Genomic DNA, 27,979 nt, shown 5'->3' with positions numbered 1-27,979 from the left:
TCAACGTACACGTACGCACACAAATTTGATCAACTAGTTTAATTTTAATAAGATGAATTCGATTCTTGCATGTTGCCTTGACTAAACACAGTTTACAATCGGATTCCATCCCCAACCGCCCCTATTGTATATGCATTGATGAAGCGCCGTTATTGACTATGCAACAGTGGACCTAGTCTCTCTCTCACCCTCCTCCCTCTCTCTCTCTCTCTCGCTTCCTAAATAAAGTCTCAGCCATGTCTTATGATTAGTGAAAAGGTGAAACGAATAAGATTAGATGGGACAAAGAGAAAATTCTGTAAGTGTATCATCGGGGTTTTCCTCCTCAGAATGGGGCAGAGTGGACATTGGAAGGGAGGCTGCCTCTCTCCTTGCAACTTGCTTGAAGTGTAAAGAGCTTAAAGCAGGCACCTGTAACCGACGGAAACAAGAATCGTCAAAGCACGCCAGCAGGCAAGTAACAACTTTACTTTCATTCTCTGTATCACATTTTGAATTTAGCAATGCCGCTCAAAAATAGTCCGTGGCTCGCTGAAACATTACACATCTTTTAAACTAGGGCTTAAATGCTACGCCTCCAAAAGACTATTTCTGTATTATTGTGCCTATTAATGCAAAGGAAATAATTATTACTGTATATCATACAGCACGTACTGCGACAATAAAGCTGTTATCGACAGAATATTTTCTCCACGGTCACAGCAATGTTGTTCCAAGCCATTCTGGTGCTTATGTGCAAAACAAGGAACAACGGTGAATTTATTAATGTGTGACTATGTTCTGATTACCACTGTCGCTAATCTTAAAGTAACCAGAGTACAGACATTAGAGATCTGTATTTGTAGCGCACATGGGGCAGGAATCCCTCTCCCCCGTGTTTCAATGATGTGTGATCTTGTAAGAAATCAAGAACGGCGTGAAACCAAGCCGTGCTTTACTTGCGAGCTTCAGAAAGTAAGCTTCTCACCTGCTCTATTTGTTGTTTGATCACCTAATGAAAAGATCGATCGGCCAATGTTTGGCTAAGTGATAGTGTCAACAGATAAAGGAACAGCAAAATGATCGACTGGCCCCGGAATACAGACACACAATGCATACACTGCTACCACCCGTCCGAGCCCTTAGTCACTCTCAGTGCTCTCTCTCTCTCTCTTTCTTATTCTCTATATGTTTCTTCCCCATTTCAATAAACACAATTGTGTTTTGTCAGAGGGCAATGCAAAAGTAGTTAGAAGAAAATATAAATTCTGCAATGTGAGTTTAAGAGAAATGTTGGATTCATTGTGCAGTTCAGAGACGGAGAGGAGGGGGAAACGTGTCTTCAGCGGGAGGTCGGATCGTTTTAGGCCGGGCCAGAGATAAGGGGAACCGGTGGCAGAGTGACGTGGAGTCGGTACCTCGCAGGCTTACTTTCCTTGAGGTATTTCGCAATTCATGGCCGTACCCATACCGTTCAGCTGTACCTGTCACATGCAGTTCAGCCGAATGACTTTGTTATTCTTGTACTTTTTAGGTTCTGAGGTTAAGAACTGGTTTTCAAGGTGCACCCCTAATCAAAAGATTTCATCCATATTCAGTTCCCATCCTGAAGAATAAACAGTTCTCTTATTAAAAATCAAGTCCTTGGATTTTTTTGCGACAGAGGTATTTAAGTAAAAACACAAGGCGTTGCTTTGTCCTGTAAATAAATTTTCCCCAGTTTTTTTAAAAAACTAACGTTTCTTTAGCAGGTTTCAGACTTGAATAGCCTTCAATTTATATCAGCTTGCTACAGGCTTCTCTAGATATTTCAAAACCCAATCTTGTAAATTTGAAATAAATATTAATAGTAATAATAATTATTATAATACACTCAGGGTGAAGTTTTTCCAGTGGAGAATTAATGCATTTTGTTCCGTCATTTTTCCATTCAACCCACCCACCAAGAGCATCTCGTTTGTAGACTTTTGTAAATCTTGGAGAAAAAAAAAGGCTGGCCTTTTAGTTAGATCTCCTCCCCCCAGTTAGGGCCGCTGACCTGTCCCATTACCCAAGGTTTTTTGCAGAGTTCCCGAGGGCACAAAAAAAAAGAGAAAGAGAATTTTAACTTTTCCAGCTGTATCGAGTCAGCCACGGTGCAAAACTTTTTTTTTAACGCGGCATTTTCTTGCAGTTTCCCTACAAATGCAAACACGAGCAGTGAATCGTTTTGAAAGCGATGAATTATATGTCTGATCTTTACTTACACACGGAATCTAAAGGCAACTAAAAGCCAAGAGAAACTATGAAATACACACAAATGCAACAGAATCTAGTTTACTGCAGCATTTTATCTGTGCCCCACTCTCTGCTCTACAAATATAAAGTTACTTAACTGAACATTGGCCTGGTTTTACTGAGATCGCCCTTTGCCTCCCGAACGCACAGAGCTCTTATCTGGGATAAATAAACCAAACAGAAATACAGTACACTTCCTTGATTCATCATTTAAAATAGTCTTTTGTTTTAGTTCCTGATGCTAAACCTCACTTGGTTTAATTTGCAATAAATAAGATAATTAAGTGACTAAAATTATCCCATCCAGAGGTTAATTCCATAGGCATAACTGAGAAGGGCTGAATCCTGTAGAATTTGGTGATTGATTTCTGTGCCTCGTTCGGCCCAATTTGTCTAAAGAAAGTTATGTTTTATCCACAACAACAGAAATGAAGTATGTTGGTGGCAGATGCGGGTAGCTTTAGCTGTTTATATAAGCAATACCGGGTTCCTGGATATTTTTACTCAACTGCAAACAGGCACGGAGAACTTTTAGGTCGCATCCTACGTGTGATAATAACAGCCAGATGTTTAAAACACATAAAAATATACACGAAGGATTTTTTTTAAAGCTAACTCTCGTTCTTTAAGTCTCTTGAAGCGTCAAAGAGAAGAGGAGGGGTCCTTTGTCCGAATTCATCCCTGGCTATTCTGGGGGTGAATTTGGTGTGAAAGGGACGAGAAGGTCACTTGACATCGCCTTTTATCTACTGGCGTTTTCTCTGTGGATCATCGGATCTGAATAGACACATCTAATCGCACTTAATGGAAACTTGGCGAGAAAGCGAAAACCCGCCTTTACCTGCATTTACCGTTAGAATCAGCGCAGCTAATTGCCTCACCCTTTGCTTTAATGTAATCGCAAAACAAATCGAAAGCCTTAGGAATTTTTGGAGGCTTTATAATTGGCTTGTAATAAACCCACATTTTAACTCAATCCCCTCTCATTGACATGTCTGGGGTGCTCCACTTGAGCAAGTTTTTAATGAATGTGTTAGATTTATATAATAATACCACTGCAGATGACAAAACAGTTCAGTCTTAAAACTTTTTCAAATACTTTGCTGCTGTCAGCTCCTTGCATACCTTGTTTCGTTGTTAATATCTATGACCTGGTTCTATCAAAAAACAATTTAACTCAGTTAATTTCCTAATCAGGATGGATAAAGCAGTCTATTCACTCTTTTGGTGCTAGTTTTGTCCTAAAGGGAGTTTAGTTGAATATTTGGTTTTCCTTTCATTAACAGTAACAACCTATTGCAAGCCAGGTAGCAGTAATATTTAACTACAGTTGAGGCAACATTTGCAGACTATATTATCACCACTTATCTGGAACCTTAATTCTGTATATAACGTACATTTATTACGGTCATTAGGTGTGTAATTTGAACAGCAGATTTAAAGACCACATCTAATGTTAAAATAAGGCTAACCCTTCCATTCTGCTACTATTTGAACCCACTATAGCCTCGTATAAAAGATCAAAAACAATTCAATATCCTTTATTAGGAAGGACACACCTTTTCAAATTGGAATACGTTTGATGCAGATGAAATAGGAAATGAAAGTTCGTTGTATAAAGTGTGTACTCCAGTGGGCTAGCGACAAGCAATACAGTTAAAAGACGACCAGCACCAGAAGACGTTCTAAATGAATCCGTATGAATAAAGTGCATAACTGACAACGCTGTGCATTGAGAAAATAGCCTCTGGATGCTAGCTAAAAAGGCAGATCATAGTATATGAAAGCTTAGATCATAAAGGGATAGTTCAATTTTAAACCTTTAAGCCATTACAAAATTTCAATATGAGTCGTTTGTTTAGGATTGTTAGCATTGCCCACTGAAGATACCTTTAAAACAGTAGTAGTTTGGGAGTTGATTGTTTAGCAGGACTAATTGCAAACAATGATGCTTAGATTACTTTTACAATTAGACGGTGGTTGGATCTTGTTGGAAGGACTGTCAGCTCCAGCAATGGGTAATTGCTTTATTGCTCACAAAACCGCCATCTATTTAGAACATATGTGCTAATTACGGTGGATGGGCGTATAAACAGATACCATAAATCTATTAACACCAAAAAAATCATCGACGGTTTAACTAAGGGCTCCATAGAATTCCGTATATTATTTGTGATCATAGCTCTATGAACAGCCTCATCTCACACCACTAAATAAACACATGCCTTGTGGAAGCGTGGTCGCGTCGGGGATGAAAGTTCGAAAAACACACACAATCAAACTGTCCCCCCATTCTTTTTCCATTTAGTTTTCCCCGGGACTCATGGACAGAATCCAAACTGTTTTGAGTAAAGTGAATTCTGATGACAGTAAATTTCAATTGTTTAATGAGTAAAAGTTTGCAAACTTTCTCTTTAACACACAATGGCAATCTTAGCTCTTCAACCCATGTTTTGCTCAGACGGTCCTTATTTTTGTAAGAGTGATCAAACTTTTCTGGTATTAATAAGCATCATTCCAATAGTGTTTTTATACTTGGCTGTGTGAGTTTGGTATTATAACAATTGAATTTCCTTTACTAGTAGTTCTTCTACGGGGTCGGGTTGTAATTTCTACATAGGTCAATACTATTCCAATTTATGTTCTTGTTTTTATATGTCTTTATTTTCATATTTCTCTACCAAAGTTTTATTATACACAATTACGTTGGAGACTTAACGAGAATACCGTATTGATGGAACAATCGCACGTGTACGGGCTAGCAGCCGAGCCATTCTGTTGTTTAATTTAATTCTAGTATTAACTGATTAAAGTTGTGATTACATAGCCAATTAATCCTCGTCCCTATTTAAGACTTGCTAAAAAGAAAAATACGTGGACTTTTTTAAAATCTATAATCGCTGTAAACCCATGAACCTTCAAGTACAATTGGGTTTGGCGGGATTGTACAAGCTAAGCTAAGGAAAGGAACTGACAAACACGAGGTGTGTGAACCGGACAGAAAGAAGACAATTATAGACCGAATGACAGTTCAATGGGACTCACGGGCTTTCACGGAACCTAAAGCAGCCGCTTAAATCTAACTCCCGAAACTGACGTTGACTTGTTCATTGGGGTGTCCATTAGTTCCGTTACAACGAACTCTGTGCATCTCATTGAGAAGGTGACAGACCTTGTGAATTAAAACAGAAAACGGATGCACTTTCAAAGTGTACAATAAAGTAAGAAATGTGTATTTAAATGTGTATTTAATAGTAACTCCCCCCTCCGTCCCCGATTGTCAATAATCATAAGGCACACCAAATATTTTTCTACTTTGGTATGAGGATAGCAGGCTATTTATTGGAATATTATTCGTTTTCTTTCCCAAAGGCAAACTGCTTAAATTATGGAAAATGCATCTTTCTTACACATTGACTGACTTCGGCTCCCAATCAGAAAACCTAATAATCCTTTGGCTGGACATGTTACACTGGCAAAGCTTTCGACGAAGGTCAATACTAAAAAAAGTAAATGTATTCAGTGGGTGAATTTCCATAAAATAGGACCAATTTCCTTCAATTTTAAACAGGTATATAATAATCAGAATAGAAAGTGTTAATAATTTAATTGAATTTTCAATCGAGTAAGGGAGGCTAGAACCATATTATCCCAGTCTGTAACTCAAATATGCATTTAACGTTACTTGTGTGGACTTGTAGCTAATATCATTATTAAAGTTCCCACAGCTCAATTCATATATAGATTAAAGACTGATCAAAAGGAGACGTGATTGAAAGTAATCTTTAATCTATAATTCCAGCCACACTACATTTTTGTTCCAATAGGTACGTGACTGCTGATTTTGATCACGTGATTTCTAACCTGCTGAAGAGTGGGCAGCATTTGAATCAATATCAGTGATTTTTTTTCTCCTTTTCTTTGAGAAACCATCTCATTTCATATAATATATTCTATCGTGATTTACACAGATTTCTGACAAAATAATAATTTGAACAGTTAACTTTAGGAGATAAAAAAGACCACGCTGCCCAATTTTGTCCTTTCGTGTAGTATTGCTGATCAAATGAATGGACAGCCTTTTAAATGATTTAAATCAAATTCTATGTTTTCTGTATGTAAAATGTCAAACACATGCACCCTTCACTGTGTGTACGTGGGGTGGGGGAGGGGGAACGTTTGGCATGCGGGAAGCTAGAAGTGGGGTATGCATTAACAGTTATATGCATGTAATTGGAGCCGAGCTTATGTTTCCTTATATATAGCGTAAAGCGAAAAGTCAGAAATTTCGTAGAAATGATACAATGAAAGATTTCACCTGTCACAATTTGAATATCGTAGTTTGTGGAAAAAAGATAGCTGATTACAGCTAAGAGTCAATCTCCAAGTTGTTACACATTTACGTATTCCAAGGCAAATCTTGCTCATATTAAATATATAAATGGTGTTTTTCATTAACATGGTTCAGCGTAATATATATTAAGAAAAGGCACATGGGGAAGTATAAAAGAGGCCGAAAAACTTGTACGCTGTGTGTGGAAGACGAATATTGGAAAGAGGGATGAACGGTGGTCTCGTTCTGTTTTGAGCTCCCTCTGGAAGCAAGGAGTGAAATTGTTCCATTACTGGGTTTTTATTGCCCTCACATCTCACAACTCAGGTGTTTGCACAGCTCCTCCTCTGAGCTTCTCCCACACAACTGTCAGGAGAACGGAGAAAATGTGCTGAGGAAATTGGACGATGTCTTATTGAAATAAGAGGGGCGGGGGGTTTGAAAGAACTAAAAGCAACACATTAGGAATGAAAAGCAAGGCGTGGGGGCCGCCAGCAAGCAGTATTCGTATTTCAGTTCTTGTAGCTTTATAGCACATTTTCAGATATCTTATCAATCAGATCAGTTAACAGTAGTGGGCAGAAGTTTTGTGCTACTGTATTAAAATATTATAAAATGTTCAAAAGTCTTTTTCATTTAAAAAGTTTTGTTTTCTACGGAGAAGCATTATATCTTGAAAATACTGCGGTAATTTAAGATGTATTGATGTGAACTGTTTTATTTTGTTAAACTGTCACGATGGTTTAAAATTTCAACTATTTTGTTCTGTTGCAATATTTCCGTGGTATTCTCCTTCTTTCTAAGTACACGTAATTTACAAGAGATTTCCCGCTATCCTCAATACCAATGTGTTATTTTACAGTCCGTCTCATTACAAGTTTGTTAAAGGGAGAACGCAAAATCTAAAAACCCACAGATCCCAATTAACCACCAAAAGGAAACTATCTATAATACGAGTCGAGGCAACTTTTACTCTCTCACAAATGCTCCACAGACGTGCAACGTAAATGCCCGAGATACAGATCTGCCACTGATTACCACAAACTTCTTAAAACAATAAGTTTGCAAAGTAGTTGTATTTATTATTAAATCAATAAATAATTTGTCACTAGATTCTATTTTTTTCTTTTAGAAAGGATGCAAATAAAGATCTGAGATTCTAATACAAGCACTTTTAGAAAGCTAATATTAATGAATACATTAACACATCTCCAACGTTTTACAGCAGCTGTCGGCTGAAACATAATTTAAGTCGCTTGCTATTCCTTAAAATATTGCAATCGTAAATGATTGTGATCCCGCCAAATTCAGCGTTCATGAATATTCTGCATCCTGTGGAATTAACAAGTTATCATATTTAATGATGTATAGTAAATAATATATATAGTTACTATATGTCATTAAATATGATTACTTGTTAATTTCCATACGACGCAGAATGCTCATGAACGCTGAATTCATATATATATATGCCCGCGTTTGCACTATGCGACTAACATTCTCTATTATACAAATACGGTATTTACATACACGCACAGAAACGAATGCCACTGACTGTTCAATAAGGCCCTGCCATTAATAATGATTGCCTAGTTATAATAACTTTTTAATGATACCAAATTCTCACTAAGCGTACTCCTTATTGGGATAGGAATACATTGTTTCATTGTGCAACTCTTTTTTGATGTGACACCTTTATACTGATTTGTGAGGATTCTAATATACTTTATTCTGTCCATATCGCGAAATGATTGTTATATTGCTACCGGCTTTGTGGTAAATTGACCCGAAGCATCTGTACGTAAAGTGCACAGGACGGTTCACTTGATTCACATTATAGTATCAGTACCAATGTCTTATTAAAACAGAATTATCATCTATCTATCTATCTATCTATCTGATTGATATGCAATATATAGCGAGAAGCTGAAAAGTAGGCTGTAGGGAGATAACCATGTTTAAAATCGATATTTAATCGGTACCTGTACCAGAATGTGATTCTATTTCGCTTCATGACACATTTTCATAAGTTAAGCCTAAACTCATAAAGATGTCTTGTGCAGCCTATGTAGTGTGGCTGAAATATCTGCCCTAGTGGAATAAGATCTTCTGGGAGCTGGAGCCAGCACGGCGGGCGCACGCACCCATACACTAACATAAAATAATCAATATTTTAAAGGGTAATTGTGGCTGATGGTAGGTCACATCAAATGTATATATGTGGATTGAAACTTCCACAGACCCGGCGTTATTATCTTTACGCACATTTTTAGCTCAGTTGTATTTGGTAAGGTAAATGGTTGCTCAAGTCGACTTTTCTCGGACATTCTGTTCTTAAGTATTTACTTTGTGAAACGGTCCCATATTCATTAGATCACATCAGGGTCAAGTTCTTATTTATTTGTCCATCCAATTAAGTATAATTCCCAGTAATTTTGCACCTCGCAATAAATGCCCATTTAGCCTTGGGTGCATACTTTAGGATCAGTGTTTAACCCAATGAAATTATTAGCATTGGGTAATCAACTTAAAATGTTGCCCAGCCAAATGAAATGATTCCCCAGTATTTTTTTTTGCTGTACGTTGTGAGTGTCTATGGTATCCCCCAGGGCTCTTTCTCCCTGCCTGCTCCCTGATTTCGTGTATAAAAGCAGCTCTGAATGATGGATTACTGTGTCATTGCAGCCTGCGAAGGATTAATTTGTTTCATTGATTTCTCTTTAGGCAGAATGCCAGGATTCGCTGCTTCCCACCTTTACAGGATACTTCCAGCAGTAATAGACGGTAATAGCCTAAGACAAATCAGCCCATTCTTGTAAAAATAGAACCACAAAGCCCAAATCCCCCGGTTGGCTGCAAGGATGCACCTTTTCTGCTGCATTCCAAGGACATTAATAAATAAGCTTTTTTTGTACAGGTATTATTAAGATTCTTTTGTTTCTGTAAAAACAATGAGATGGACAACTTACAAAGCCACAACCTTTGTAGAAATGCCTAGTTATTGTGAAAAAAACTTTGGAAAGTTAGACTCTTTGAAACAAGCTACTAGCATTGAATAGTTTTGTGCAAAACTGTCCACATGGATAACACATTGACTAGTATTATTTCAATGTGGGAACTAAACTTGAATATTAAAATAAATAATGCACAAACCAGTACTTTTTTGAACAGCTGCAGTAACCACAAGAAAACAAATTATCATTCAATATTGTTGCATATGCTAAGGCATGAATAATGTAATCGCTATATGTCGTTTACATCCACTTGTATGTAAATATAGAATAGCTGCTACAGTTCAGTTGTACCAATTCTCTTTTCTAAGAGATTTTCTCTATAATTGATGAAAAATAATCACTTTTGAAAATTGCACATTAGAAATATTTTATGAATGTTTTATTTAACTTGAGTAGAGTTACTAAAGAATATTTATACAAAGCGAATATTTCTTATTTGTCCATCCAAAGATTCATAAAACTATTTAATAAAATGATTTGTTCAGAAATTATTTTAAGCATGTTTGATTGATAAAGTGGAAATCTCAGTGTATATGTTTCTTTGAGGTATGTTTTATAAGTTACAGTGTAATATATTTAAAGAGCTATGTTTTATAAAGTGCAGATTAATCAGTTGATAGCATTTGTCAGTTTCTCCATTTTTGTAACATTTATGTATAGGAAAGCAAGTAATCGAATTGTTCTACTCCACCAAGAACAAAAAAAATGCATCAGATTATGACAGAAACATTTACGTATATTAAAGCAGTTTTATAATTGTTTTCTCTGGAGATTTTGCTAATGTGATAATAAAGTTGGAATAAATTCATTTTGGCAACAAGATGCCAGTAAAGTTATATCCATTTGCAACTGAAACTTCCCAAAATTATCCAAGGGTTAATTTATTTAAGCATTTCAGCTCCCAATTGCATTTAGTATACTCAGTTCAAAGAACTAACACAAAACCCTTTTTAGACTAGAAAATCTTTAATTTCTTTTTGTTCGCTCATTTTTTTTAAAAGTTAATGAAAATGTTTTAGTTGCATGTAAAAATCACACAAATAATAGCAAAAGTCCATCCATTTTGAATAAATTAACCATTTGGAGCACTCCAAAAGAGCTATACTGCCAAGACTGAACCTGAATAAACAGTCACAATTTTTCAGTTACTTTGAACCAAATGAAAAATATTCAGAACTTCCTCAGTATAGATAAATGAAAACAGATGCCATAAAGCCACTAATAGCTTGCAAACAAATTGGACAAATTTACCAGTGGTTGTAGAACTACAGTACCCCTCACTCTCTGCTTTGTCTGCATCACATTCATTCTGAGCTTTTCAAAACCAATACTTAGATTTGAAGTTTGCTGTGTCGCTGAATTGCCAAAAACAGTACAAAAAGAAATGTTTCTGTTATGTTGCTGTTGTTAAAATTAAGAGTAAATTTAGGATTTTGTTCTCTATTTAGTAATGTATATGTAATATATAATATTGAGCTTTCCCTAAATGTAATAAATTTAAAAATAACTTCATTGTCTTTTTAAATTGGTATGCCTTTCAATCCCTTTGGAATAGCTTCCTTCTATACACCTTTATTTCACGCATTAAGCAGAAGAAGAAAAGCTAAATATGCAAGATCAAGATGGGTCTATTTTTCTACGCTGGGAAATATATTATTTTATCAATATATTGATCATTACTGTAGGTTTAACCATACATCAAAATTAAATAATATTTTAATTAATATCAATAAAACCGTCATATAGTAAAACCTGAAACTGTAAAATCCTTAGGATTTGAAGAAGATACAGCAATTCAGATCAGTGTAATGGAAAAGTAATTGAAACGAGATTTGGTCATAATTATTAATGCTACTGGAGGAGTTTGATTGGCAAGGCTTTTGATTTTTTTTCTGTCCCAGTAATGATATCCAGGGCACAAATGTTTGAGTAGATGCATATTTAAAATAGTAGTATATGGAATCTAACTGCACAGTAATATCGAAAGTGATGTTTTTGTAACTATCCTGCACATATCACGATTGCACCATTTCAGGCACTGTCTTTCTCAAGAACAAACAACAGCCAGATTAAACCAAACATAGTTGTCATCAGCCCTACTTTACTAAACATTTCCCTGGGTGTCTGAAGAGCTATTAAAACTACATTGCATCCCATTTCCAAATGTTGTCCTGCCACATTCAGAGATTTCTGTAAGATATTTGCGGTTTGTTGGCTTGTATATTGGCTTGCAGAAAAAAAAAAATTTTCTTTCTGTTTAATGAGCTTGTATGCATTAATAGTTGGTGAACATGAAGTGTACAATATTCAAGTTTATGGAAGTGTAAGGAGATTAAATCTTGAAACTTTCCTTCAGTTCTTGATTCAATTTCACTGAAAGGCCTTGCTGTTATTTTTAGATGAAGAGTTTGGCACTGATTATTTTTTCTCTAATTTCACTTTGCAACATTTCCTATGGAAATATGTCAGGTATCTGATCTGTATAAAATTTCAGAATGTTAGTGATTAACAACAGCTGTTAAGGGACAATGTTTTCTGTTAGCTAATTTGGTTTACATTACATATATTTCATTAAGAAATGAAATGTTCTGTTTTTTAAGATCATCCTGTGGTATACACCATTTGCTAGTTGAGAGGGCAAGCAGCCAACCCGCTCCTAAGATTCTCCTAATGACCAAGCCCCTGGGAGGTACTCAAGAGCAGCCCAAGGTGACTTGCTCTGTGATTTCCTCCCCCCTCCCTCTCTTTCAGTGAGTGGGCACTAAGGCACTGCAGCAAGGTGCTGTCTCACTTTCACATATCCATCTATAAAAATCTCCTTTGTTTCATTCAGCAATGTACTAAGAACCATTGTAATTGTGACAGAATTTTGAAACATGAGAAATTATAAATATTAACTTCATTTATGAGACTAAATTCTATTCAAAGTTATTTTAGCACAGTTACAAAGCACACATTAGTAGCAGTGATGGCACCCTGGCCAAACGTTTTGCAGGAAGTAGAAGTGATCACATCTCCTGCTGGTGAAAAAAAAGTGTTACAAATTGAATTGCTCAACAACATAGTAGCACATGCTTCACGAAACTTGACAGAAGATTTTGTTTCTGAATAAAGAAATGAGATGTACATCTTTGTTGGAAATTGGGGACAGTTACTTTTTAAAAAATACTATAAGTACTATGATATTTTGTTAATTAAAATAGTGCTTTAATTGATTGAATGTGGCCTCTGACCACCAGCTAAAGGTAGCTCTTAAACTTATTAAAAATCATTGACCATCTTTTGGCTTAGAAATAGAAATTTAGTTCAGATTAGACATATTAAAGAGGCAGGACTTCTGTTTTATTTTTGTTTATAATTTTAAAAAAATTAGGTCCCTTCCACATCATAATCAAGAACATGGCCAATTAGCAAGGCTCTTCCAATGCGACTCTTGATCTAGCCCCATAGAAATATGTGAGAACAGTTTAGGCTGACTAAGTTCCTCCCCATAACTTATATTTATCTTCCAGTGTATGCTGGTATTTTGTCCCCCTCCTTCACTGTGAAAATGGATACAAAGTACTCATTTAGCCGGTCTACCATTTCCTTATTATCCATTATTGTCTTGCATCTGTCTTTAATGGTCTACATGTCCCTTTACCACTCTCGTTCTCTTAATAAATTTATAAAAACTTTTGCTGTTAGCTTTGATAGCCATTGCAAGTTTTTTTTTCATATTCCCTTTTTACATCTCTTATTACATTCTTTGTTTCCCTTTGTGGCTTTTTATAGCTCTCCCAGTCCACTGGATTTCCATTTTTCCTTGCATTTGTGTAAGCCTTTTCTTTTAGCTTGATACTGTCTCTCACCTCATTTGTTGACCATGGTTGCTTAACTACACAAGTGAAGCCTTTGCCTTTTAGGGGATGTACTGGTTTTGTATCGTACCAAATAATTCTTTGAATACTTCCCACTGTTTGTAGGTTCAGCCATTAACAGTTGAGTCATTTACTGTATTTTGCTTAATTAATTTCTCATCTCTTCAAAGTTTGCTTTACTCAAATTTAAAATCTGGGTTTGTGACTCTCCCTTCTCCCTCTCTAATATCAAATTCCATCATATTATAGTCACTATTTACAAGGAAGAAAATAAGCTTGGAGCTTTGAAGTTAATTTGCTTTACCCAGAAAAACACTGGCAGTTTATCTTCTGATAACTGCTGTCATTTTTTTTAATGAAATATGATTAGACACCTGTACAATCCTTTTGAGAATGTTTCAAAAACAATGCATATATTTGATTTTTATTGGTAATAAATAAAGCCAGCTATAGCTTGATAATGGATACACTGCACATTGTTTAGATGTTAATGGTTTTCAAAATCTGATATAGGAAAGTAGCAATGTTTTCACCTTTCTATCACACACCTGCGGTGCTTGTGGGTTATGAGGTTTGGTGTTACTCGGTGGGGTATTTTTCATAAACCACTTCTCACAGACATGCAACTCCATGCATTGACCCTCTAGTTATTCTGTTACTTATTTTCAGTAAAATCATATGTGGAGAAGCTATCATTCTTCAGCCAAATTGGTGCACTTTAACTTTCATTTTCTCATGCTGCTCCACCATTATTTTCATTCAGTTCCATTTTTCCCTGACTCTGAGATTGTGGTAAATATACCATCAGCACTGAAATCTTGATATTATGCAGCTGTGTTCACTTTGCGCAACTGGACTGAATTTTGGTTCAATGTGGAGTGAATGCAATTTGATAATTGTTGCCTTAAAATAGAGTTCTGAGGCTTGTTTACGGCTGTTGTTTTGTTTGTTGTTGTTGTTTTTAGATTATGGGTCTTCATTGCCTTTCTGATTTTCTGGACCTGACTTATAGTGTCCAGTTGAAATGCAAAGCCATGCCATGAATAAATATGTCCACCTGATTTTTTTCTGTATTTTTAAATGCAGCTACCAGGTAAATCATCAATGTGTGCTAATGTCAAAGCTAGCTTGAAACAATCTGCTCCAAATAAAGCCTTTATGTGGACTGTGCTTGACAAAGTATAGTGTTAGTAAGTCACAGAAACCAACAAAAGAGAATTAGCACAACTTCTTCAAATCACATAAAAGGGCTTCCACCCATGCAGTACACCACAGGTGTCATCTGAAGGGTAAGGCAGATTTATCAACCTTGTAACATTTTTTTTTATCATAACCAGTTACAAAAATGTTGTTCCATTAATGTTTGAATAGGGAAGGAATCTAAGATTTCTGTTCATAAATAAAAATAGATCTAGAAACAGAAATGCATCAGTAACATTGATGGCGACCTAAGTGCAAGCCTTCACAAATCCGTAGTTGATTTCTTCATCAAGATCTTCTCCCTATTCTTTTGGCTTAGCCTTTGAACTGAGGGACTCCTCCACCTTGGTGATTTCAACCTTCAGCTAAATTTCCCTGGCCCCTTCCATCCAACTTCTCTGCCCCCTGATCTTATTCAACCTCACCCTGCACATTACGTGAGATCCCACCAACTTCAAGGTTTTGATAATTGGCCAGGCCATCTCTGATCATTTCCTTATTTTGCTCAATATTCACATCTTCCTATTTACCTCCAGCTACATTACCTTTGTCCTCTGCCTCTGGAAAAACTTTCCCCATGCACCTACATCAACACACTTTATAATTGCCAATTTCCCATCTTTTGGTTCTCCACCTTCCATGACAACCTGTCAACCTGCTCAACAGCTTCCTAGGGTTTGCTTTTGATGCCCTCACCTTACCAAGTCACTTGTGACCTGTCATCCCACCATTCTCTCATGCACAGCTCCTACATATGCACCCTCAAATCTGAAATTTGCAGACTTGAGTGCACCTGGCACGTAACGTAACTGCTTATCCACTATCAGATCAGGTTGGACATCTTCAAGTAATAGAGCCTGTCCCTCTCCATGATTTAATTTTCCTACTACTCCAGGATCACCTGGTGGATAAAAACAATCCTATATTCCTCTTCTCAACAACTAACCACCTCCTGTGACTCCTTTCTCAGTTCTCTTCATCCTCACCTATAAAACCAAGTGCAAGGCGTTTATGGATTCTTTTGTCTCCAAGATTAAGACTATCTGCTCAGATACCTTAGTCTCCTCCTGCTCCCTTGCACCTGACCTCCCAATCCCTTCCCTTACCCCAGTCCATCTCACTTTAGAGCTTTTCCCCAATTTCCCGGCTCCCTCCTACCATCTGGTCCATGAGATCATGCACTTTCGATCCCATCACAACCAAACTCTTGACCACCTTTTCTTGTTCCAATGCTCGCTGACTGTTAATGGCTTCCTTTGCAGAGGCACTGTTCCCCTTCCCTTCAAAGTTTTTGTCATAAACTCTCTCTTCAAAAAAATCCACCCTTGACAGTTCTGTCTGCTGCAACTATTACTTCCTTTCTAAGATGTTTGAATGCTTTTTTGCCAACCAGCTCCATATTAATTTCTCCCAAATTACCTGTTTGATTCCCTTCAGTCTGGTTTATGCCTGCTCACAGCATAGCACTGCCCAACATTCTTTGTGACTGTGACCATACCATATCATCCATCTTACCCTCTTCCTCAACCTCTTGTGGTATTTGAGGTAGTCAACCATTCCATTCTCCTCCACCACCTCTCCTCATTGGTCAGCTTCCATGGGACTGTCCTCCTAGTGGTCCTAATGTAGGCAGCACACATCTAGCAAAGGCTTCTTCTCCTGCCCTACATGGTCACCTCAGGAATACACTAAGTCTCCTTCCTTGGCACTCTCCTTTTCTTCTTTTACATATTGACCCAAGTGACATTATCTATAGGTTTAGGTTTAGCTTCCCCACATATGCCGATGACAGCCAGGTCAATCTCTCTTTCACCATCCTCAACTCCATTGACCATCACTATGCTGTCAGATTGCTTATCCAACATCGAGTTGTGGGTAAGCCAGAACCATCGCCAACTGTCCATTAGCAAGACTGAGGCCATCCTGTTTAGTTCCTGCCAAAACCATATGTCTTAGTCCCGATCTCCATTTCCCTCCCGTATTGTTTGCTTACTGAACCAGACAGAACCTAACCTCTGAGTCTTGTTTGACATTGAGCTGAACTTCAAACCCAAGTCTTATCCATCACTTCTGCCTCACAATATCATCCACTTCTGCCTTTACCTCAACTCCACAGCTGCTTAAATTATACCCATGCTTTAGTATCTTTAAACTCAACTTCTCCAAATCCCTTCTGAGCAGTATCTCAAACTCCATGAGTCTTTCTTTTACATAAATTCATACAAAATTCCGCCACTTACATCCCTCTCCCATCGTGGCTCTAGCTCCAATTCTGCTTCCTCTTTCCCAATAACAATTCTAAAAGCTCCAAAAATGTAGCATCACTGGCATATTACTTTATGCCAACTTCTGCCTTTATTGTTAGGTTTGAAACACTTTAAGGTGAGTTTGACTCATTGATAAGCACGGTAAAGTGGTACAAAACCTTTAGTGCGCATTTAGGTGGGTGTCAGCCTTTGCTCAGTGGTAGGATTCTTGGCTCTGAGTCAGAACCCCATTCTACAGACTTGAGCACGTAATCTAGGCTGGCACCTCTGTGCAGTACTGAGGGAGTGCTGCACTGTCGGAGGGTGAGTCATTAAACCGAGGTCCCGTCTGCCCTCTCTGGCGGATGTAAAAGGTCCCAAGACACTACTCGAAGAAGAGCAGAGGAGTTATTCCAGTGTCCTGGCCAACATTTATCCCTCAACCAACACCTAAAATAGATGATCTAGTCACACACAGCTGTGCGCACATTGACTACTGCGTTTCCTACATCACACCTGCAACTTCAAAAGTAATTCATTAGCTGTAAAGTGCTTTGGTATGTCCTGAGATCATGAGAGGCACTATATGAATGCAAGCTTTTTTTTTCTTATTTTACAGGTATCTTATATGTGTGCTTTTATTTCACAGAGGCCAATGATTGCAGATTAAAACTTAGACTAATGACACCAGCAGTTGAACCCTGGAACAGGATTGAATATGATAAACGGCACTGTGTGACTCATTCTGTGATCTAATGTAGATTTGGTATTTCAAAATGAAGTTCATGTCTGGATTGGACTGAGAGAAGAGTCCTTTTCATAGAGCTTTAGTAAGGTTTGTCGCTTATTTGCAACAATTCTTTTTATTGAAGGTAATCTCTGTTTAACAGTAATGTACATTACGCTCTCCTTACTTCCCAATCCATATGGTATTCAACTGAACATAATATTGCTTTATCACTGTGATTTTATTCTCCATTTACACAAATTTGGTCTGCCCAAATTGATAATAATTAAACTTCTGATCCAACGTCCATATTGCTTTTGGCAGGAAGTGACATAGGCATTTCTCTTGCATATTTGTAGACTAAATGTAACTCGAACAACTGTGTATTATTTGACATATTATTATATTATAAAGACTCACAAAAAGAATTATTTTTAAAATTCACTTTTAGGTATATCTTCCTGTGCATCTGGATGGAGAGGTGACCACAGGCAGACTCTCAATGGGCTGATTTTGCATTTCTGACTGGCATGAAGAGAAAGGGTGAGGCACTTGACCTAGAGATGCAGAAGGAGGACATGGAGGAGGAGCCGATCTTTATGTAAGTGTCCCGAAAGGGGCTATTTGGCCTAGGTTCTGATTCTGCTTGCAAACTGACACTTATCCATAGCACAGACAATTGTAATTTCATCAGTGCTGGTCAGTGAAGGAGGAAAGGCATCAAGCCATCCTTAATATTACTGCTTTTCTCCATGCCTGACTGCAGAATCTCTCCTGTTAAAGTGCTTTTCAGCCATTCGTCTGGCTGGATGTTGTGAGTGCTGGTTGCTGTCAGAGGCCTGTTCTCTGCAAGTGGATCAGATGATGAGGCATTATGGTCTGAGCTGTTTGCCTTAACAGTGGCTTGCTTTGTTTCTGGAGTAGTCACTAGCTGAGACAGGACCAATGCGTTGTGGGTGCTATCACTCACCCCTTGCCTTAAGGCAGATGGTTTGAATCGGGCCTAATTCTCAGTCAGTGAAACACCATATGGAGAGTGTCACCCAGTTGGTATATACTGGAGTAAAGTTATCACTGTTCTTGTCAGCTTGTTATGGACTGGAACAGTTATTGTACATTAACTCTTTGAGGACCACAGTACTTGTTTAACTCTTTGATAACAGCAGTAGCATTTCATCACCAAATCCAAAATGTTACAAGAACATATTTTATTTTGATTAGGAGATCTCCAGTTGTATCGCTAGTGGTCCCAGCACTAGGGAATGGGGGTGTGGGTTGCAGGAGGAGGAATTTGCTGGCCAAACACTGTCAGAGATGCTATCAGTATAGGGGCATGGGAGAAGGACTTTTTGTGTCAACTTCAGGGAATTGAGGTTTGGGAGCAGAAGTGGGGAATTGGAGCACTTGGGGTGGGCCTTGGTGGGAGTGAGTGCAATGGAGTTGAAACAGTCAAGGTGAACCTGGGAGGAGGTTTTTTCATAGCTTGAACACTCAGGTTGAGGGATCTGGGACAAAGCAGAGATTTGGCAGAGTAGGTAAAATGCCCAGAGTGGAGGATTAAGGAAAGAGGGAATGTGAAGTTATCATGACAACTGAAAATGGTTTGATTATTTTCCCCAACAATTTGATTGCTCTGTGGTGTTATGTGGTTAGTATGAACCAATGTTGGGATATGATTGGTACCTGGCATCGCATAATTGGCATGGAACAATCAGCAATGTTAAAGACTTACTACAATACTACAATACTACTATGTAATATAATATTGCAGACACAAGATTTTAAATAATATAAATTTTCAAAGAATACTGTGAATTAGAAACTACTCTGTTTGCATTGTTTCAATTATATTTTGAGCCTTTGCCATTAGGATTTTGAAAATAATCAGTTTTGCACTATTTTTTAAAATAAAAATATAAATATAATAACTGTCATGCATCTGATGCGTGTCATCAACTACCCTAAAACACACACACTGATATGGGCTCTGACATGCTTACGTCACAGTATCTGTTAATCAAAGGAACTTTAGCATAAAATAACATAGGGTTTATAGAATGGGTCAATACTAAGGTTGCAGTTATGTTGCACTGCTAGTCTGAGACCAATAACTGAAGAGAGTGAAATGTTATACTGCAAATCTCACTGCCTGTCAGGAGAGAGTGCTGCCCATGTGCAAAGCATGCAGCAGCAGAATTTTGCTCCCTGACGGCTAGGAATGTCCAGTAAGACTGCCTAAGCACTTAAAAAAACCCAGTCCATGCTGCACTGGAGTTATATTTCATATGGTGCTGAGCCCGAGTGTGGTGAGGCAGCATCCCCAAGCGACCCTCACATCACTCGGTCTTAGTGCATTCTACAATCAGAACAGGACCCAATTATGAAGTTATGCTGCTACTTTGTCAACAATGCATACTCAAAACTGCTTCAATTTGCCAGGAACGTGGCAGTAGAACTGCATCCTAAGAAACATGTGGGGGGTGATTTTAGGAGGCAAATGTGGGTGCGTTGGAGGCGGCAGGGTTCCGAAAATTGCGCAAATCCCATTTGGGTTCGGAAGCCGGCTCCGACCCGCCGGCTTCTGAGTTTCCCAGGCATCCCGAAACCGGAAGTGCCGCTGGCAATTAAAGCCGGCGGGATGACAGTTAAAGAGCCAAATGTACCTCATTGAGGTACTTAAGGTACTTTACCTTTTTTTTTTATTATTCGTTCATGGGATATGGGCATCGCTGGTGAGGCCGGCATTTATTGCCCATCCCTAATTGACCTTGAGAAGGTGGTGGTGAGCCGCCTTCTTGAACCGCTGCAGTCTGTGTGGTGAAGGTTCTCCCACAGTGCTGTTAGGAAGGGAGTTCCAGGATTTTGACGCAGCAACGATGAAGGAATGGCGATATATTTCCAAGTTGGGATGGTGTGTGACTTGGAGGGGAACGTGCAGGTGGTGTTGTTCCCATGTGCCTGCTGCTCTTGTCCTTCCAGGTAGTAGAGGTCGCGGGTTTGGAAGGTGCTGTCGAAGAAGCCTTGGCGAGTTGCTACAGTGCATCCTGTGGATGGTACACACTGCAGCCACTGTGCGCTGGTGGTGAAGGGAGTGAAAGTTTAGGGTGGTGGATGGGGTGCCAATCAAGCGGGCTGTTTTGTCCTAAATGGTGTTGAGCTTCTTGAGTGTTGTTGGAGCTGCACTCATCCAGGCAAGTGGAGAGTATTTCATCACACTCCTGACTTGTGCCTTGTAGATGGTATAAAGGCTTTGGGGAGTCAGGAGGTGAGTCACTCGCCGCAGAATACCCAGCATCTGACTTGCTCTTGTAGCCACAGTATTTATGTGGCTGGTCCAGTTAAGTTTCTGGTCAATGGTGACCCCCAGGATGTTGATGGTGGGGGATTCGGCGATGGTAATGCCATTGACTGTCATGGGGAGGTGGTTAGACTCTCTTGTTGGAGATGGTCATTGCCTGGCACTTGTCTGGCGCGAATGTTACTTGCCACTTATCAGCCCAAGCCTGGATGTTGTCCAGGTCTTGCTGCATGCAGGTTCGGACTGCTTCATTATCTGAGGGGTTGCGAATGGAACTGAACACTGTGCGATCATCAGCGAACATCCCCATTTCTGACCTTATGATGGAGGGAAGGTCATTGATGAAGCAGCTGAAGATGGCTGGGCCTTGGACACTGCCCTGAGGAACTCCTGCAGCAATGACCTGGGGTTGAGATGACTGGCCTCCAACAACCACTACCATCTTCCTTTGTGCTAGGTATGACTCCAGCCACTGGAGAGATTTCCCCCTGATTCCCAATGACTTCAATTTTACCTGTGACAGATTAAGTGATTAGAATGATTTTTAACTTACCTGGGTGGCATGCCCACTGCTTCTGATTCATGCGTGGTGAAACCAGGCATGAAAGGCCGGATCAGGAATAAAGAAACTAAAGAAATTAAGTAAGAAACCATCCAATGAAGTGAAAACACTAAATGCACCTATCTTTGAAACCTGCTCCGAAGTCCGATGTCTCCCGTTCCGATATCTCCCTCTTCACCCTCCCAATGGTCCCCCTGATCTCCCCCGATGTCCCCCTGATCTCACCCTCCCGATGTCTCCCCGTTGTCACCCTCCCGATGTCCCCCCGATCTCCTCCCCCCCGCCCCGATCTCCCCCTGATCTTCCCCTCTCCTCTCCCACCCTGGTCTTCCCCTCTCCTTCCCCCCCCCCTCCACCGGTCTTCCCCTCCCTCCCCGATCTTCCCCTTTCCTCCCCGATCTTCCCCCCTCCTTCCCTGCCCCGGTCTTCCTCTCCCCGCCCCCCCCCCACCGGTCTTCCAATCCAGCACCGGATGACGTCTCGCTCTCTCTCTTTCCCGCCACCCCCCCTCGCATTGCAGGTCCTGATGGCAGTCAGCCTGCCAATCTGGCTAGCTGCTGGGTGCGAAACCCGGAGAGGACGTTAACCACTATCAATTAATGTGCGATCGTGTCGGAAACGGTAAGTTTGGTTCATGCGGGTTTTGCTACGCGCCCAATTGCACCCCCCCGTTGCCAAACCGCCTCCCTGCTGATATCGGGGCCGTGGTGTCCACAAGGTCACTGCTGTTACCAATGCGCCTTCACATGTGAAACAACAATCTCTATAGTTTACTGTTAAAGACAATGGTCTGGAATTATCAATGTCAACTTGCAGATAATTTCAGTTATTTCAGATTTCCAGCATCTGCAGTATTTTGTTTCTGTACTTTCGCATTGAGTGTTCCTTAGTATAACAGTCCTGCTGGGTGGCTTCATTGTGTACCTCTGAATATCCCTCACTTTATAAATGTGAAAAATTGGTCTACCTGAATGCTTCCACCCCTTCCAAAACTCACTCATTTGGAGTGGAAATCAATAATTTTGATTTAAAAGTGTGACTTATTTTGATGTGGCTCACGCTCTTTAATCAATAAATCTCACTTCCAAAATTGCTCCATTTTTGACAATTCTGCAAATGATTTGTGTACTTGAAAGTACTGAAAGAGTTAAGGGAATTATTTCTCTTCTGTTTGGGATCCATGCCATTGATTTGGAAGCTTTAGAATATCCCAAACATACCTCCCTCCATGAGTCAGTGAGGTGTCTCTCTCCTCCCATGTCTCATCTCCCTAGTGCTACTGGATGTGCCATTTTAATTAATTCCACAATTGTTCAGCGTATTAAACTATGTACTGCATGTTGGATGCAGTATTTATCTCAGTGGCTACATATTGTCAAATTTTGCTTTTGAGAAACGATATACCATCCCAACCAAAAAAGCCCTACTGTGTTTTATTTAATTGCATTTAACAGGATCTACACTTTCTTCTCAGTGATCTTTACTTTTTGCAGAGAATGTTGAGCTACCATGTTTGGTGAGTTCTGGTTTAGAGCCTGATTCGCAGCTGCTTCCAAATAACGTGTCTTTGGATTTTAGCATATCATGTGCATAACTACAGCCCATTGCAGGACTTCCAAATCTCTTAGATTCCTTCCTGAAAATTACAAATTTCCAACATGCCACTATTCTAAACAGCTTTATGATAAAGTTGTGAAAAATGCCAAAGTTAAAATTGACGTCTCGACTGAGTGTAATTTGAAGATATTCTTCCTTGTGTGGCACAGCTTGTCTCTCCCTCCCTCCACACACCAATCAACATCAATACTATCATAAAATTACATAGAATGTACAGCACATTTGGCCCAACTGACCCATGCCGGTGTTTATGCTCCACACGAGCCTCCTCCCACCCCTCTTTATCTAACCCTATCAGCATAATCATCTTTTACTTTCTCTCTCATATGTTTATCTGGGTTTCCCTTAAATGCAACAATGGCATTCGCCTCAATTACTCCATGTGGTAGTGAATTCCTCATTCTAACCACTCTCTGGGTAAAGAAGTTCCTCCTGAATTCCCTGTTTGATTTATTGATGACTATCTTATATTTATGGCCCTTAGATTTGGACTCCACTAAGTGGAAACATTTTCTCTACGCCTACCCTATCAAACCCTTTCATAATCTTAAAGACCTCTATCAGGTCACCCCTCAGTCTTTCTTTTTAGAGATTGGCATGGAATACTAACTTGTTTCATCAGTAGTTCTGAGTTTTACAAGTTCTGTTAATAACAATTTCCACTTCATCTGTTCCAGAGTGGCTTGGTGGTGCAGCCCTCCGTTGTGTAGTGAAAGAATGCAAGTTCGTGTCTGCAATTATCCACCTGCAAGTTGCCGGTGTTAGCTGTGCACAGCCACTCAAAAATGCAGTGGGAGAGACTTAGCAGGACTCCTAATGGGAAACGGGAAAAAGGAATCTGATGCTGCACTTATACAGTGAATAGCAGCCTCAGACCAATATCTTTAGACTGCAATCAGCTGAGTTATTCTGTCACCTGCAACTTGCATTGAATTTAGAAATTTTGCATACCTGCACACAGCTCTGTTCCCTCATTTTTAATGTTAAGAGAGCATGGGTGAGGGCATCCACTTTCTCTTAATATTAAAAACATTGGAAGTAAGTTCACAAGCCTATTAGATTTCATACTACTTGGCTTCAATGCACTCAGCAGTCAGCTTCCCAACTTGACTTGCAAGTTATAGTGCCACTTTCACATTGATGTGCACTAAAACGGTTTTATATTGATGCAATGGTAACAGAATAGATACGTCGTGAGACCTGGAATTTCCGCTGGGGTTGCCCTGCCAGTGGAAGAGTTGTGGAGCAGAACCCTTATCGGCCTGTGCAGTTAGCTGCAAACCCCATCCCAAATTTCAGGAAGGGGGTTCATTTACATGGTCAGGGTGGGCTGCCTTTAGCAGTGCCTGCTCCGATCTACTCTTGTAAGGCAGAACCGCCCACAGTCTCTCCACTATAATATCCCTGAGGCCTTCCTAGGCCTAAGAAAACATAACAAAAAATGTCTTTAACTCCAAAAGCAGCCATTTGTTGGGACAAACAAGGTAATCAATCCCATCTGGGATCAATTGCATTTGTCTGCAGAGCTCTTTGGCCTTACAGCCGGTGAGAGTTCCATTGAGATTTTATAAGGATGTATCGGGTGGAGTTCCCAGGGTAATTCTTTTCACGTAGGGAGGTTGGCGAAAAATCCGGGCGTAACCGTAATCCACTCGATTTTGCGGCTCCCACTCCGGAGATCTGCTGGAATTCCACCTTGGCATGGATCAGAATTCTGGGGCTTTATTGTCATTGTGCATTTTCTCCTATTTCATGCACCTTACCTTGGCTGAGAGGGCAGTTAGGTGAGCTGTCTGCAATCAGGAATATGTTGAATAGAGATCTGAGTACATATGATGCAGTGTATTGAAACTCTGTCGTGCTACAACATTCCACAAAAGGGGAATATTCTTAATGGGGTCCAGTAAAACTTATTTACAAGTGTGTCTAAACGAGAAAGGGAAAAAATGAAGCAGCTTCCGCATGGATTGGTAAAACTATGAGCTCAGTTAGTACCCAGAAACAGTCTTGTAATTCTAAGAATCCATTCTCAAAATGTTAAAGAATGAAGTCAGCCTCCAGTCAGCTACTAGTGCAAAGCACTATGGGATAATAGGAACATAAGAACATAGGAACAGGAGTAGACCATTCAGCCCCTCGAGCCTGTTCCGCCATCCAATTAGATTATTGCTGATCTGTATCTTAACTCTATTGACCCGCCTGGGTTCCATAACCTTGCCTAACAAAAATCTATCAACCTCAGTTTTGAAATGTTCAATTGACCTAGCCTCAACAGCTTTTGGGGAAGAGAGTTCCAGATTTTCACTACTCTTTGTCTGAAGAAGTGCTGCCTAATATCACCCCATTAGAGCTTAGCTCTAATTTTAAGGTTATACCCCTTTGTTCTGGACTCCCCCACCAGAGGAAATAGTTTCTTTCTATCTACCCTATCAATTCCTTTAATCACCTTAAACACCTCAATTAGATCACCCCTTAATTTTCTATACTCAAGGGAATACAAGCCTAGTCTATGCAACCTGTCCTCATAACGCTTTTATACCTGGTATCATTCTGGTCAATCTGCGCTGCACCCCTCCAAGGCCAATATATCCTTCCTGAGGTCCGGTGCCCAGAAGTGAACGCAGTACTCTAAATGAGGTCTAACCAGAGCTTTATATAATAGTTATCAGGGCATGAGTGATACCTTGTGATGTTACCTATATGCCAAAGAATTTGTAATGAGTGTCTGAAAGAATCCCACATGTTATTTGTAAACCGTGGATATCTGGGAAAAACCTCAACAAACCTATATTGATTTTTGACTGCTCCTCTTTAGATTTTATAAAGCCCACACTCCTTCATTGGCAGTGACAACAGATATTGAATCTGCATATATGCATGTAAGGAATCATGCTGGACAGTTACTGAAAAGGGTGTGTGTGTGTGTTTTTATGATTGTACGATTGTTGGCCACAGCAATGTATTGCTATACTTATTAGCTTCCCCAGTTCACTCCAGTGTCTGTGAAGATATCAGATTGTAATCATTCTTGTTGCTTTGCTGTAAGTTTCTGAAATTATACTTAACCACTTTACTGGGCTGCTGTGTTTAATGAAACATTCTGACTACCGTATTTAGATCAGTTCAATGCACAATAATATATCAACACATCCTTTTGTTTGTTGCAGGACTGATGAGTGTTTTTCTAAATTTGTTAAAATCTTTGTTGAGCTGCAACCACTTCATGATTATTGATTTCACACAGATGGAGCACATTTCATTGACTTTTCAGAAGGGCAGATAATGTACCAACAGAACCCTGGATGTAGTTTCATGCCATTCTGCAACATAGAAAGTGTAGCAACAGCACTACCACCAATATATCTGGATAGCTGTATACATGGAAATAGAAAGTTCGTAAGCAGGAGGGGTTACCAAACAAGTGGTTAAAAAAAACTGGGTATACTGGAAATAAAACCAGACAGTGCTAGTATTTGAAGATGAAGGGAAAATAAGTGCAAAATGATTGTTTTCTGGAAGTATTCATGAGGGAGGAAAATATTGGTATACTACCTGACTATAGTCCCCACCGCTTATATCGAGGGCATTCGTGTTAGTGCGTTTTGTCCATTATATGAGGCAGATGGCGAAATAAGTAGCAACAGTAGATTTTGGAGATTGTGGTGCTGCGCTAGATCGCACTGGCTCATCTTCAGCAGCTCATCCATCTTGTTTAAGAGGTCAGTTTTCACACTGAGGCTCATTGCTTTTCTCTTTCCAGCTATGTTTTCTGTTGCAGTCAATGCTGATTAGTGCAAGCTTTAACCCGATAACAATGACAGGGGATTAAATAGCCAAGGTAATCACGCTTTAACAAGGTGTGAACTGCTGATTGAACAGCTGAGTCTGCCTGGAATAGCTGGAGCGCTTAATATGGTATAATACGGCCGTTGTCAGTGCCATCTATAGGAATGGCAAATGGTTAACGTTAATTGCCTGGTATAGACGGTTCCCCGCAATAACTGTAGGGAGGGGTAAAAGTGTATTGTAGTACAACAAATGTCCTAGATGATTTTGAAATCAATGTGGAGACAGCAGTGCATAATTAAGTGCCTGTGAAGCGCTTGGGACGTTTTACTACGTTAAAGGCACTATATAAATGCAAGTTGTTGTTGTCGCTAAGTGAACTAAAGACTAACAAATTCCCTGGGCCAGATGGTTGCTGAAGGTGACTAGGAAGTAAATTTGCGGGGTGGGGGGGAATCTTTCCATAATCATGAAAGATTCATTGAGTACTGGAAAGGTTTCACTGGATTGGATTTCAAGCAAATGTAGTACCCATATTTAAAAAGGAAGACCAATCTGATCCAGGTAACTACAAAGGCCTTAAATCACCTTCAGGTAAAATAGTGGAAATGATACTTAGAAGTAGGCTGGAGAAGTACCAATATAGCAATACTTAATAAAAACAGCTAGAGCGATTTATAAGGCTCTTTAACAAACGTCCTTAACATCTTTGAAGACGTTACAAATAAAGTAGATAGTGTAATTCCCCGTGATGTGATTTATTTGTGCTGGAAAGTTTTTGCCAAGGTCCCATGTGAAGTACTACTAATAAAACTAAAAACCTTTGGAATCATGAACATGGGATGGATCTGCTGCTAGGCCTTTGCTCTGTAACCAGTCAATAAGAGGTGAGCAAGAGAGAGACCCAGGGTGACTTGCCTTCTGTTTATTTTTCTTCCCTCTCTGCAGGAAAACACTATATCCTCTGCTCGGCATGCCTGAGATTCAGAACTCACTGTGTGGAAAACTGGTCAGTGTGATTTTTGCAGAATAAATAAATAACTTAACGTTTGTGATGCTCATGAGACCAGAGACCAAATA

At 39.4% G+C, this 27,979-nt stretch overlaps 1 long non-coding RNA gene across 1 annotated transcript; it reads left to right on the top strand.

Moving 5' to 3' along the window:
• Positions 1-93: 93 nt before the first annotated feature.
• On the top strand, positions 94-27,965 carry LOC137320483 (uncharacterized). The gene is made up of 5 exons (XR_010962551.1): positions 94-457; positions 9,318-9,373; positions 17,559-17,744; positions 18,088-18,237; positions 27,848-27,965. It is a non-coding gene; the product is annotated as an uncharacterized lncRNA (long non-coding RNA).
• The last annotated feature ends 14 nt before the right edge of the window (positions 27,966-27,979 follow it).

Source organism: Heptranchias perlo, chromosome 4 (assembly GCF_035084215.1).
Source record: "Heptranchias perlo isolate sHepPer1 chromosome 4, sHepPer1.hap1, whole genome shotgun sequence".
Classification (NCBI taxonomy): domain Eukaryota; kingdom Metazoa; phylum Chordata; class Chondrichthyes; order Hexanchiformes; family Hexanchidae; genus Heptranchias; species Heptranchias perlo.
The sequence above is the reverse complement of the archived record's forward strand: the minus strand, read 5'-3'. Positions and strand labels throughout refer to the sequence as shown.